This window comes from Grampus griseus (assembly GCF_964374135.1).
Source record: "Grampus griseus genome assembly, chromosome: 5".
NCBI lineage: Eukaryota > Metazoa > Chordata > Mammalia > Artiodactyla > Delphinidae > Grampus > Grampus griseus.
This window is the reverse complement of record NC_138998.1, coordinates 24,104,850-24,117,489: the sequence shown is the minus strand read 5'-3', so window position 1 is coordinate 24,117,489 and position 12,640 is coordinate 24,104,850. Positions and strand designations below refer to the sequence as shown.

General features: G+C 43.3%; 1 pseudogene across 1 annotated transcript; it reads right to left on the bottom strand.

The window, feature by feature from the left end:
* Positions 1–11,169: 11,169 nt before the first annotated feature.
* Positions 11,170–11,740, bottom strand: LOC309822695 (large ribosomal subunit protein uL22-like; annotated as a pseudogene). The gene has a single exon. The product of its transcript is annotated as a large ribosomal subunit protein uL22-like (transcript).
* Between the last annotated feature and the right edge of the window lie 900 nt (positions 11,741–12,640).

Here is a 12,640-nt window from a genome sequence, read left to right as displayed (position 1 = left end):
CTGTGGATGATACCCAATTACTTATATTTAGCTTTGAACTGTCTTTTGTTGGGTTGTGTCTTTTGAATATGGGGAATTTTATGGTTATAGCAATACCAGCATATATCAAATTATATATTCTATGCCTACCCTGGGGAAATAATTTGTGATATTGTCTCTATTGATTCTATTATTTATTATCTGAAGGGCATTTTTTTGCTTGGAGAGGAATACTCGCTACTACCTAGCTTTCCTTTCATGCTCAATTTATTAACTTTTTGGACGTTATAAAACAATAAGCATTAACATAATTAAATAATTAATATTCTTCTAAATATTTGCATGCTATTCAACACAGCTAATAAGTCAAAATTTAGGAGTTTGAGAAGATATTTTCCCCCCCACAAACTTAGAAAATTATTTGATTAAATGTTTTCACACAGTATACCTTTACAAGTCCTATGTACCAGGATTCTCCTAAATGCTCTAAACACCCAAGAGGGAGGTAGAACACACAGAATATCACAACGATTGCAGCCCTTATTCTTATACTTACACTACTGATTTCACTGTTTTATTGTTTCTCTCCAAATCTGTATCCTCATTCTCATCTGTATTCTTATACCTTCCCAGGGTGGCAGTAAGTTTACCAGACCCACTTAGATGCCAGGTTCTGGGATGCATCCCCAGATTCTTGGTTTGGATGTAGGACCTGTTTTTTAAGTTCGAGATGATTTAAAACAGAACCCCGGTCAATGGCCCTGGCTGGGTCCACTTTTTCATTGCTTCTCTTGCTAGTCATGAGATTTTAAATTTCTGAGGCTTTTAGGCTTTTGATATTTGGTGTCTTTCTCACTATCCTGCCATTATTGTATATCGGCCAGGTCTTTAAGTCTTATTGGAACGTAGTTATGCATTCCTAGAATCTCATTCTTATTAATAAGTGCATTTAGAAGATTAGGTTTGTGCGGTAAGTTCTCTTCTTTGGGTTACATCGTGGATGCTGTGATGTGCCTTCCAGCTCCTCCCCTGATGACTGGGGCACTCATTTCCCAGTGGGTAGGCATGTTGCTTGCTGACGGCTCAGCAGAAACTGTCCTTGGGCAAAGGGAGCTGCCTTGCCCCAAAGACAGGTTGGTGTAGTGGTACCAATGCTGATCCCCTTGCTTCAATATTCTAAATCTTCAATATGGGAGCCATTCCGGTTTTGGAGCTCCCCATGGGGTTGGCTTACGCTTTGCTTCCATGCATCACAATTCAACTCCCCCCACCCCATTCAGCTTTCCTCACTCGCTTACAGGAGTCTTTTCCAACAAGACACCCTAACAAACCTCTAGTTCAGAGTTTGTTTCCAGGAAGCCCACCTACAAATGTTTGTGCCAGGCATAGTCCTAGCAAGTGGCATCCAATGTAGAATCTTGGAGCTGGATCACTGATCAGGTGGCAATGAGGACCCCATCATTGGTGGTAGCCCCCTGATATATGGTGCAATTGCTAAAATGTCCCTGGTGGTGAACAGGGATGGGGTACTGGTGGAAGGGAATTCACTGGAAGATGCAATACCTCAGCAGTCGAGAGGTTCAGGGAAAGTAAACTTTTTTAGGATTATGGAATTGGATGGCGGTTGGTTGGAGATCTCCAGCTACTGAGAGAAGGAAAGGCTGAGGGTGATTAATCACCAATTTCAGATGAAGTGTGAAAAGCAGAGCCAGCCCACATGTCTGGCCGCATGTGAAGAGATTCTCATTTCCTATAGCCAAACGGCAGAAAACAGTCAGCATCAAATCTAGGACTTAATTCTAAGAGTGATGGTGCTCCAGAAGAGGTTGAATTCTTAAACATGGCAAGTCTGCCACCCCAAGTTTAGGGTTCTGAGGAGAAAGGTGTAGGACTCTGAGACTTGGAATGGGGCCCTCTGGGTTGATGTAATTAAACTCAATCCCTGGAGTCCCCCAAAGTCTCTGAGCTTGTAGAAATGGTCAGAGTCCTCACTATTAAAGACTAGTGTACTCCTGTCTTGAAGACAAGGAGGAAGTCTCTGCCTTGAAAAACAATACATCAACCATGCCCGCCATCCCCAGGATCTATCTCCACCTCTTCTCTAGACCAGTAACTAGAGTTAAGCCACAGTATAACCTGGCCAGAGAAGTGCTGTGTCTGCTAAGGGAGGAGAGGGAGTAGCAGTACCTGGGCAGCACGTGGTTCCCAGAACTGGGAGAGTATGAATGAGAGGCTGGATCAAGCGGGGGTGAAGGTGAAGAGGAGATACAAGGTTGGTTGAAGGGAAGTTTACGGCTATGGGAACACTCTCACAGGATACATGATTTAACACCTTGGCAAGGACCCTGGGGGATGAGGCTGACACGCTGCTAGCACATTGCTCTTAGAAGCTTAAAGAAGGTGATGTTCTACACTAGGTGAAGTAGAAATTCCAGAACTGTGGCAGATGGTGGAAGGGATCAAAGGCTCAGAGAATTGAGGATGCTAGAGAGAATACACTAAGTAAGGATAAAAAAGTACCAATTAACTTTCTGGCATTCCATGAGAAAGCCAGAAGAATAAGGTCAGAAGGATACCAGCCTCACTGAGCAGTTCAGTGGTGGCTGTGTTCTGAAGGCCAGGGCTAACACAAGGTGATGCTGTTATAGCACCTAGTTTGGTGACAGCAATGGGGCTGATGGGCTCCACAGGACTTCACTCTCAGAAGTGAGAGGGCACAATAATCCTAATTAATGGCAAGATCAAAGTGACAGCCAGAAAACCTGACCCACTGAGAGCTATGGAGGTGGTTAGTAAAATGTAGCATCGCTGCAGGTGAGATAGACGGGCAGCCACAAAGGATTGCTCAATCCATACAATCAAAAACCATCAAGGCTAGATTATCAGGAAGTTGAGGGAACTAATGTAATAAAAATTCATGATGTCCCTTGTCTAGTTTCCAGGCCTGAGCCTGTTTTTGGACTTGGAATTTTTCGACTGAAAGAGAGGTAGAGTCCGTAGGAGGAAGGACCCTGCAACACCATGGCAAGTGAATATGATATAATTCCTCTGGGTAATGATGCCCCAGAGGGCATTCCAATCATTTACCCAGTTAACTGTACACTGGATAAAGGGGAATACCCAAACATTTCAAAGACTGTTGGCAACAGAGTTGATATTAATACCTGGGGTCCCTTCCTCTTCAATAGCATAGTCTAACTCACAGAGTACGTTGAGTTCATGGACTCATCCAAAGGTCTTTCCCTGGAACAGACATACTTGGTAGTTTGCAGAACCGCCATATTGATTCCTTGGTTCTAAGCTAAGAGATGCTGTAGTGGAAAAGGCCAAGTGGAAGACTTCGCTGCAGCTGCTCTCCTCCTAATGGTCAATCAGGCAGTAACTTTGGTGGCCCTGAATGCACCACACCTCCCAGTATTCACAGCTTTGAGTTGTCCCCTCCAACACTGAGTTTGAGCTTGGGAAAATGGGTATAAACAGGCATGATACAAGCAAAGGCTTGATAAGAGTTTGCACATAAGGGCTTGTCTTCTTGGAATGCTTGCTCTTGGGATTGGCTGCCATGTAAAGATGCTCTAGGTAGCTACATGAAGAGATGATGTGGACTGCCAGCCTTCTCTGCTAAGATGCCAGCCATGTGAATGAAGATATCTTGGACATTCCAGCCTCAGCTGCCATCTGGTTGCATCTGCGTGAGAGACTCCAAGCAAGATCAACAGAGGGATGATCCAGTTAAGCCCCTGTTAACCCACAGAATTGTGCTAAATAATAAAATAGTTGCTGTTTTAAGCCACTACATTTTGTGGTAATTTGTTATTCAGCAAGAAATAAACAATTGTAAATAAAAAAATATAACATCCTGGGGGAAATGGCAGCAATTAGCATAACTGATAAAGACCTAGACCCTCTCAAAGGGCAGAATTTTGAGTGTTGCATCTGGTCTATACTTTTATGGAAAGAGAAATGGTTCAAGGCAGGCATACGAATGGACTCCTGGGCAGTGGCAAACGACTTGACTCGTTGGTCAGAGGCCTGGCAGGAGAAAGATTAGCAGACTGGGAACAAAGAGGTCTAAGAAAGAGGTGCCAACTAAAAATTGGCATTTGTCATCTGCCTCTACAAGGATTAAGCCACTACAGCCACTGACCTTCAACACACCCTGAAAGGAGTTCAGGGTGGAGACCAGGAAAGAGGTGCTCTGTACTCTGGGAAAAACTGGCAGAACAAGCCTGCAGTGAGTTAGGTATTTTCAGGAGAAGATTTTATAAGCCCATTTTTTTGCATCTCCTTCTGTCTAGAAGAGCAATAAAATCATTCATGGTGACATCTGCTGCTTGTGACTAGCAGCAACTTTCTGCAAAACTCTGTGCTTGATTCCATGTACCCCCCTTCACCAAAATCACATGTATACTGACCTTCCCCCCTGCCTCTTCGGAGCAGTTTCTCAGAGCTATCTGAAATGCTGTCTCCTGGGCTATAGTCCTCATTTTGCCCCAAATAAAACTTAACTCACAACTCTCACGTTGTGCATTTTTTTTTTCAATCTACAGAGGCGTGTGGTTGGACCTACAGGAGTGGCCACAAGGTGTATGCTGTGGGTCCTGGAGGACATTTCACTTCTCTGGTCCAAGCAGCTCTCCTCCATGCTGTATGTGAGAACTACATTCCTACGTTGAACGACTCTGTCATTTTTGTACTGGTTTATACCTTCCCAGGAGCAGGTAGGTCATTATATGCCTAAGGCTGAAATGACTTTCCTGATGGTTGGGTCTGAATGTGGTGAGCAAACGCCAAACCTTCCTTCCTGGGGGAGGGACTGGAGTTCAGATGATTGTGCAATCCCTAATGACTTTTTTCTGATCTATTGGTTTGAACTCTGAGGTTTGCACAGATTGTGGACGAGAACTGCTACGTCAGTTCTAATTCATCCTTAACTATGTAATCTGAATCTTGAATCCAAGAAACATGTCCAGAGATAGCCAGGATCACACTACAATTTATATTATTTGAGGTAGAAGGTCTTATCTTTCCTTTATTAAGAGGCCTGAGTAGGTTGTTGGCTTGGCCTTTAACTTGAGTAGGTACCTGGCTGCCTTCCCAGCTTACACTTCATGGAGAAGGACTTCTGTCCTCACAGGGGTCTTGTCCTGCCCTCCAAGTTTATTCTCCTGATGCTGTTTTTCTGGCCACGGTTGATTGGAGCCAAGGTGAGCAACTGATGCATGCTGAACCAACCATATTTTTTCTCCTTGGAACTTGGAACTGAGCTATGACACAGTTAGTCCTGGCTGGTCTATTGAAGCAAGAGGACAGAGACTTGGGAGCTGAGACATATTCACCCTTTGCTCACGTACGCACAGAGAAGCATCAGAGGCCCTTCAGAGGGAAAAGAGAAGTGGATTCCACAGAGCTTTCCTCCTTTTGGCTTCCAGATCCCACCTTCCTTTTGCTTCCTGAATATTCTTTTATCTTTATAAGAATTCTTATATCTTTATTCCTATATCTTATATCATTTTTTTTTTTTTTTTTTTTGCGGTACGAGGGCCTCTCACTGTTGTGGCCTCTCCCGTTGCGGAGCACAGGCTCCGGACACTCAGGCTCAGCGGCCATGGCTCACGGGCCCAGCCACTCCACGGCATGTGTGATCTTCCCGGACCGGGGCACGAACCCGTGTCCCCTGCATCAGCAGGCAGACTCTCAACCACTGCGCCACCAGGGAAGCCCTATCTTATATCTTTAAGCCAACTTGAGTTACTTTCTGTGACTTAAAACCAAAGAGATTTAACTAGCATAGACCCATTTTCCTGAACATACTTCTGGTGCCTGGATATTGCTGCTTGATTTTCCTTTCTTCCTTCTTCCCTTCTGCTCTTCTTTCCTCTCTCCCTCCCTCCCTCCTTTCCTCCCTCCCTCCCTTTCTCCCTTCTCTCCCTCCCACGCTTTTCCTTGTTGCTTTTCATTTACCCCCAGGACTGCATTGCCATTGTGTATTCAGGTTACAGAGAATCCCTGTTCTAACCCAAAGTGGTTTTCTTGCCAGGAATCCCATAGGTACAGACCCTCAGCTTTGAAGGCTAAATTAAGCTTAAGGGTATACCTCCCAGAATATAGCTCACAACCTATTATCTGAAGAAAATAAGCAAAGTCATTGTTCTTCCCTAAAGGCAGCCTCCTCTTAGTTAAGTACGTATGTCTAGTTCCATTTGTGTGATCTTCAACAGCTCTTTGCACTGAGAAGGGAATAACCAACCCCCAGAGACAAGGGACAACAAGAGGGCCTTTCACACGAGTTTCTTCATCTTTTCTCAATGTTCTTTAGTAGAGAAGAAGAGAGACTTGACAGTCCCCTCACCTGTCAGTCCAGGAGAGGTAAAAATGAAACACATTTGTTTAAATATATTTGCTAAATCTCCACTCAAATTCAAGTACTGTTGCTTATCATGGCAAAGAGAAAACAACAAAAGACTGGATGTAGGACTCATTTTCAGAAATAGGAGGATGGTTGGAAAAACTATGATCACCCACACTTTAGACAATTGAGCAATTATTAAAAAGAATGATTGGGGGCTTCCCTGGTGGCGCAGTGGTTGGAAATCCACCTGCCAGTGCAGGGGACAGGGGTTCGAGCCCTGGTCCTGGAAGATCCCACATGCCACGGAGCAACTAAGCCTGTGTGCCACAGTTCCTGAGCCGGTGCTCTAGAGCCCGCAAACCACAGCTACTGAGGCCCGCGTGCCTAGAGCCCATGGTCCACAACAAGAGAAACCACCGCAGTGAGAATCCTGTGCACCGCAACGAAGACTAGCCCCCGCTCACTGCACCTAGAGAAAGCCTGCACGCAGCAACGAAGACCCAGCATAGCCAAAAATGAATAAATTAAATCAACAAAATTTAAAAAAAGAATGATTGGTTATTAAAAAGAATAGTTATTAAAACCAGCAATATGTATTATAGTAAGAGCTTTATCTGGGGTAAAGTCTGTGCATTACCCGCCCCCCCATAAGTCTATCCCTTTCCATGAAATTTAGCCGGCCACATAGCTGCCTGGGGAAAAGACTACATTTCCCAGCTTTCCTTGTAGCAAAGTGTAGTCACATGACCAGGCCCTGGTTAATGACGTATGTGGAGAAGTGAGATAGGCAACTTCTGGGCATGTCCTTTCCTCCCTTCTTTCCTTCATCTTATTTCCTGAACGTGGCTGTGATGGCAAACTTAGGTCATGTGGATGAGGGGTACTGCTTGGGGAGAATGGGTAACAAGATAGAAAATTTTGGGTGCCTGGCCCACGGTATGGGACAGAGCTCCAGAAGGCCCCTTGACCATCTACCTAGGAACTGTTAAGTCAGATAGAAAGAAACTTCTGTCTTCTTAATTTGGATCTCTGTTACCTGCAGTCAGACTTGTAGCCCAATTAATACCTCATATAAGGAGGAAAAAATTTTCAGTTGTAGAGTCATGTGTATAGTGTGATATGGTTTTAAAATATCTGTGAAAGAATTTGCCTTGTATGTATGCATATATGCTTGAAATGTTTAAATGATCTTCAAGAAAAGTGGGAAAGTATATGGCCAAGCTTCTAACTTTGATTTCCTAAGAGGTGGGGTAGAGAGAAATTGTTCACACTTTCAACATCTTTTGTTTTTTAACTTATTATAACAGTCAAAACATTTTTTTAATTTATAGAAGAAATTATTTCAAGTCTTCCTGAAATAGGAGTAGCTAACATGAAGGTGCTAATTAAAACCATGCAGTGGAAGGCTTTTGGGCTAAAAGTTCAGGAACAGAAACACAGCCTGCTGTTCTGGTGTGGCAGGATGCTATATCTGCCTGAGAGACTTATGTGTGGGGGGCTATTCTTTTTGTTTTTGGGTGCATTGGGTCTTCATTGCTGCGTGAGGACTTTCTTTAGTTGCGGTGAGCGGGGGCTACTCTTCGTTGTGGTGCGCAGGCTTCTCATTGCGGTGGCTTCTCTTGTTGCGGAGCATGGGCTCTAGGCGTGCGGGCTTCAGTAGTTGTGGCTCACGGGCTCTAGAGCACAGGCTCAGTAGTGGTGGCGCACGGGCTTAGCTGCTCCGTGACGTGAGGGATCTTCCCGAACCAGGGCATGAACCTGTGTCGCCTGCATTGGCAGGCGGATTCTCAACCATTGCACCACCCGGGAAGTCCTATATGGGGCTATTCTTACAAACTTCTTTCTAGATAGAGGTCCTGCTGGCTCTTTTATGTGGTTGAGTAAATGCTACTGAGGAGGACTGATTATTTTGTAGTAAAAAGAGAGGAACTATTGTGTTTCATACAACATTATCTCTCTATTTGCTTCTATTATGGAGCAACTGTGGGACGAGGTGGACAGAATGAGTGAGGGAAATAATTCAACTGTGGAAAGACATCTCCCTAGTGACTTCTGACCAGCTGACCACATGGCCAAAACTCAGAGTGCGAAGGGGTGTCAGAGAGCCATGAATTTACTGCCTGCAATGAATACAGCCACATCACCTGCAGGACGCAGAGAGATTTGCACATTTGTTGATACGGCCCCAGTTGGAAATGAAAATTTGGAAATCCTGGGCTTCAGAGTCAGCAACCAGCAGCAAAAGCTTTCAAATTCTTTTTCTAAGCACTTGTTGGAAGATATTGTTTCTTTTTGTACTCCGCCCTACCTCCCTATTTTTCTAAGGAAAGAATGATGCCACAAGACTATAGTTTGACAATAGTTAAAATGGCACTATTCATTGAGAAGAGATGCTAGTTAAATTTTTCCACTTGACCAAGGAAAGGGAAACTAATAGCTTCCTTTGGTTTTCCATATCTGGGTAAAATGGACAAAAATCACTGAGAAGAGAAGGATGTGGCACAGACACATTTGAAAGGACATCTTTTCCAGGACCAAAATGAAGATTATTCAAAAAGTACTAAATAAATTCTAAATGGAATTCTGAATTTGAATTTGGAGGTTGTCTGGCATAATAGAAAGAATAGGGAATTTGGAATCAGCTAGGTGTGGGTTCAAATCCTGATTTTCCACTTATAGCAGTGTAATAGGACGTTAAAATAAAACTTTTTTTTTTGGTGTCACTTTTGGCCAGGGCTTTAAGACCATGATATTAATTTACATTACAAAGTGGGGTATGACATCACCATGTAGGACTTGCAACAAAGTGTTTAACACCATTGTGGGACTCTTATCCCCTCAGCATCAAGGATATAAAAGGGTTGAATGGAGATTAGAAGATTTTTATATGGAAAGGTGGGACATTTTTCTTTTACCTCAAGCCCAGGGAGAAGGTCTTCAGTAGGACCACAAGTGAGTTTGACATGTGTCCCAATGGATTGATGTTTGAGTCACGCTGAAGACATCAGAAAGGTAAGAGACTGTTGTTTCGTTTCACCAAGAGAAGAGTGAAAAGATGCTGCATAAGGATGACTTTCACTCCCCAGGCTGACTGGGGCAAAGAGCACATGTTTCCTTCTGACTAGGTGTTGCCCAGGAGGGCTGTCTTAGCTGCCAACCAGGAAGGTTGCCTGAAAGGGCAAAGTGAAGTCAGGAGAGAGTGTGGTTGGGTCCTGCTGGGTGAGGTTTGTGGGAGAAACCCAGTCTTTGAGGAGTCTCTGAAGAACCCACATAAGTGCCCCTTGAAACAAAGAGTCAGTTGTATACAGCTGCCCGTCCTAGGAAGTGCTGGTGTCACAGCACTACGGTGGCAGGTGGGGTAGGATTGCGAAAGAAGACTCAAGGGACCTCAATAGTCAGCGCTTATCAATCTACAGTTCATTGCAGGAAAAGGATGAAATAGAGCATCAGCATTAAAGCCAGGACATACATCGCAGCCAAGGGCGGCCTCACAGCAAAGGGTCAGGACAGCCCAAGTTCCAGGTGTCTTCCTCTGTAAGGGCTGAGGTGGGATGCCCCTGCTCTCTCAGCTCAGGAACCACTGATGTGTGCACAGAATACTTAGAAACCAGGGAGCCCAGAGGAGAGTCTGGGCCAGGGTTTCTCATACTCTGCTGGTCACATGGGTATAATTTTGCTATGCAGTCAGCTCCAATGTCCAAGGCTGGAGGGGGGGCTCTCACCAAGACCAGGTGCAAATCATCAGCCTCACTGTTATCCATAAAGATGCTGACAAGCTTGTACAAACCACCCCAAACTCCTCAGACACATGGTTATAAAGTGACACTATTAATCATGCCTTGGCATGTCAGCATCTCATATCTGAGTAAAACAGCTCAGCCTTCTTCCAGGCTTGCTGGCATTAATCCTCTCCATGCACCAGCTCATGACAATCTCTGTCTAATAAGAACATTTCTGCCCCTGGCTTCTCCCTGCACTCTAAGCCTAGAAGAGGTGAACGCAGCCTAGGGATTGGAGGGGAACAGAAACCCAAGATGAAGAAACAGAAAAGGAGCTGACCACAACTATTTCCTTCTCAAAGCATGTCTGACAGGAAGAAGATGTCATTCTAAACGTAATCGAATCTTGTGACTCTTCCGTAAGACTGGATATTTTAATTATTGAACTGAGACTATTTTCATGAACTATACATAGCTGGAAAATTCTCTTTTTTTTCTTACTGGTGATGATTGACCATAAAACCATGAGACTTGTCTTCAATTTCATCTAGCAAGCCGGGCAAAAATTAGGCCTCACAGGATGTGTTTGAATAGGTAGGAGGAGAAGATCAAACCACATATGAGCTTGATTCTTTTCATATATGGATTCCATGAGAATATCAAAGGTGAAATTGGACAAGTGTTAAGGAATGCCCAAGAAAAATGAGAGGTGTTAAATAAGTAAAAATTGATGGTTAAAACTCTCCCTTTCCCACTTCAAACCTAACTAGAAATAAGCACTGGAATCCTATTGCTTTCTTTTTTTTCAATTTTCAATTTCAATTTAATTTTTTTATTGAAGTATAGTTGATTTACAATGTCTCAGGTGTACAGCAAAGTGACTCAGTTATACATACATATATATATATATATATATATTCTTTTCAGATTCTTTTCCATTATAGATTATTACAAGATACTGTGTACAGTTCCCTGTGCTATACAGCAGGTCTTTGTTGTTTGTCTATTTTAGGTACAGTATTGTGTATCTCTCAATCCCAAATCTCTAGTTTATTCCTCCCTCCCTTTTCTCCTTTGTAACCACAAGTTTTTTCTTTTTCTTTTTCTTTTTTTTTACTTTTATTTGCATTTATTTTTTGCGGCATTTATTCCCAGGCCGTAAGTAAGTTTTTGTTTCTTCGGTTTCTTCTGGGATATCTTTTTCTTCTGGGCAACCTCCTCTTCTGGTTTAGGAACAATCTGTTCTTTTTCTGTGAGGATTATCTCAGTGTGGCAGGGAAAGCTCATGTATGGGTTGATCCAACCATGAGCTCTGTAAGTCCTGTGCCGTATCTTGGGGGCTTTGTTCATCTGGATGTGCTCAATGACCAGAGAATCTACATCTAAGCCCTTAAGTTCAGTATTACTCTCTGCATTTTTGAGCATGTGCAGTAAAAATTCAGCACTCTTTTTGGGCCACCCATCCTGTGTCCAGCCCCATTGTTTGGCCTGGAGCACACCTACCAACTCCACCATTGTAACAACGTAATGGCACACATGACTTCCTTAAAGTGACATCCTTCAGATACTTGGCGGCTTTTCAGATATGCATACCCTTAACGGCCTGGGCAGTTTCACGAGTGTGCTTAAAGTGAACACGAAGATTTGAACCTCTTGACTTGCATGATTTTGTGGGGGTTTCTGGGCCAAGTGAATAGAGGACAGTTTTTAGAGGTCACCTCAGGCTGCTTACTGGAAAAGGAAGCACAGGTCTTTTCTTAACAAAGCAAAATGTTTACTTACATCGTTTGATTTTATGATGAAGGAAAAGGGATTAAGATACCAGTTTCATGAGTTTAAGAGCTGGTTTGCAGGATTAAGAGAGATCTTGAGCAGCTGGGAAGATTGCAGGGTTGACACATGGAACATGCTCTTTCAGGCCGTTAAGTCACGTCACCAGGAGCGGAATGATAGCTCTTTTTCCCCAGGCCCCCTTGCAGTTTTTGGTTTCTGGCCGTCTGATGAGGGCGGAAGTGGTGTAAGCCACTTGCAGTCCTGGCTCTTAAAAGCCCAACAGACTCTCCAGATTCCTCTTTCTCTGCTACTCTGAAGTTTTCTAGATGAAAACAAGACAGAGGAAGTTCTCCTGACCTGTATAGGGCTTTGTGTGAGCAAGTTCAGCCATAGAAATGTTGGGTTAACTGTAGGTTAAACCATCCTGACTAATCTATGGGAAAAGACCTAGGAAGAAAGGAAGCAGCCAAAACATAAAGCAGTTTTCCCAAAACAGATCTAAAGGTGGAATCAATATTTCTTGTACATCAATATTGGTTGAAGAGAGCAGGGATTAGGGAAAGAAAGAAGAATTGGCATTAAATAATTTTACCTTGTGGTTACACTAAAAAATGAAAAAACTTCTAAAAAAGAATAATACATAAAAAGAAATGTATAAAAATCATACAATTTTCACAAACTGAATATGTCCATGTAACCGAGTGAGTAGTAATAATAATAATAGTAATAATAATAATAAATCAAGCCAGAGTATTACCAGGATCCTAGAAGCTCTCTTCATGACGCTGTCAGTCACAAGCCCACAGAAATAGCTCTG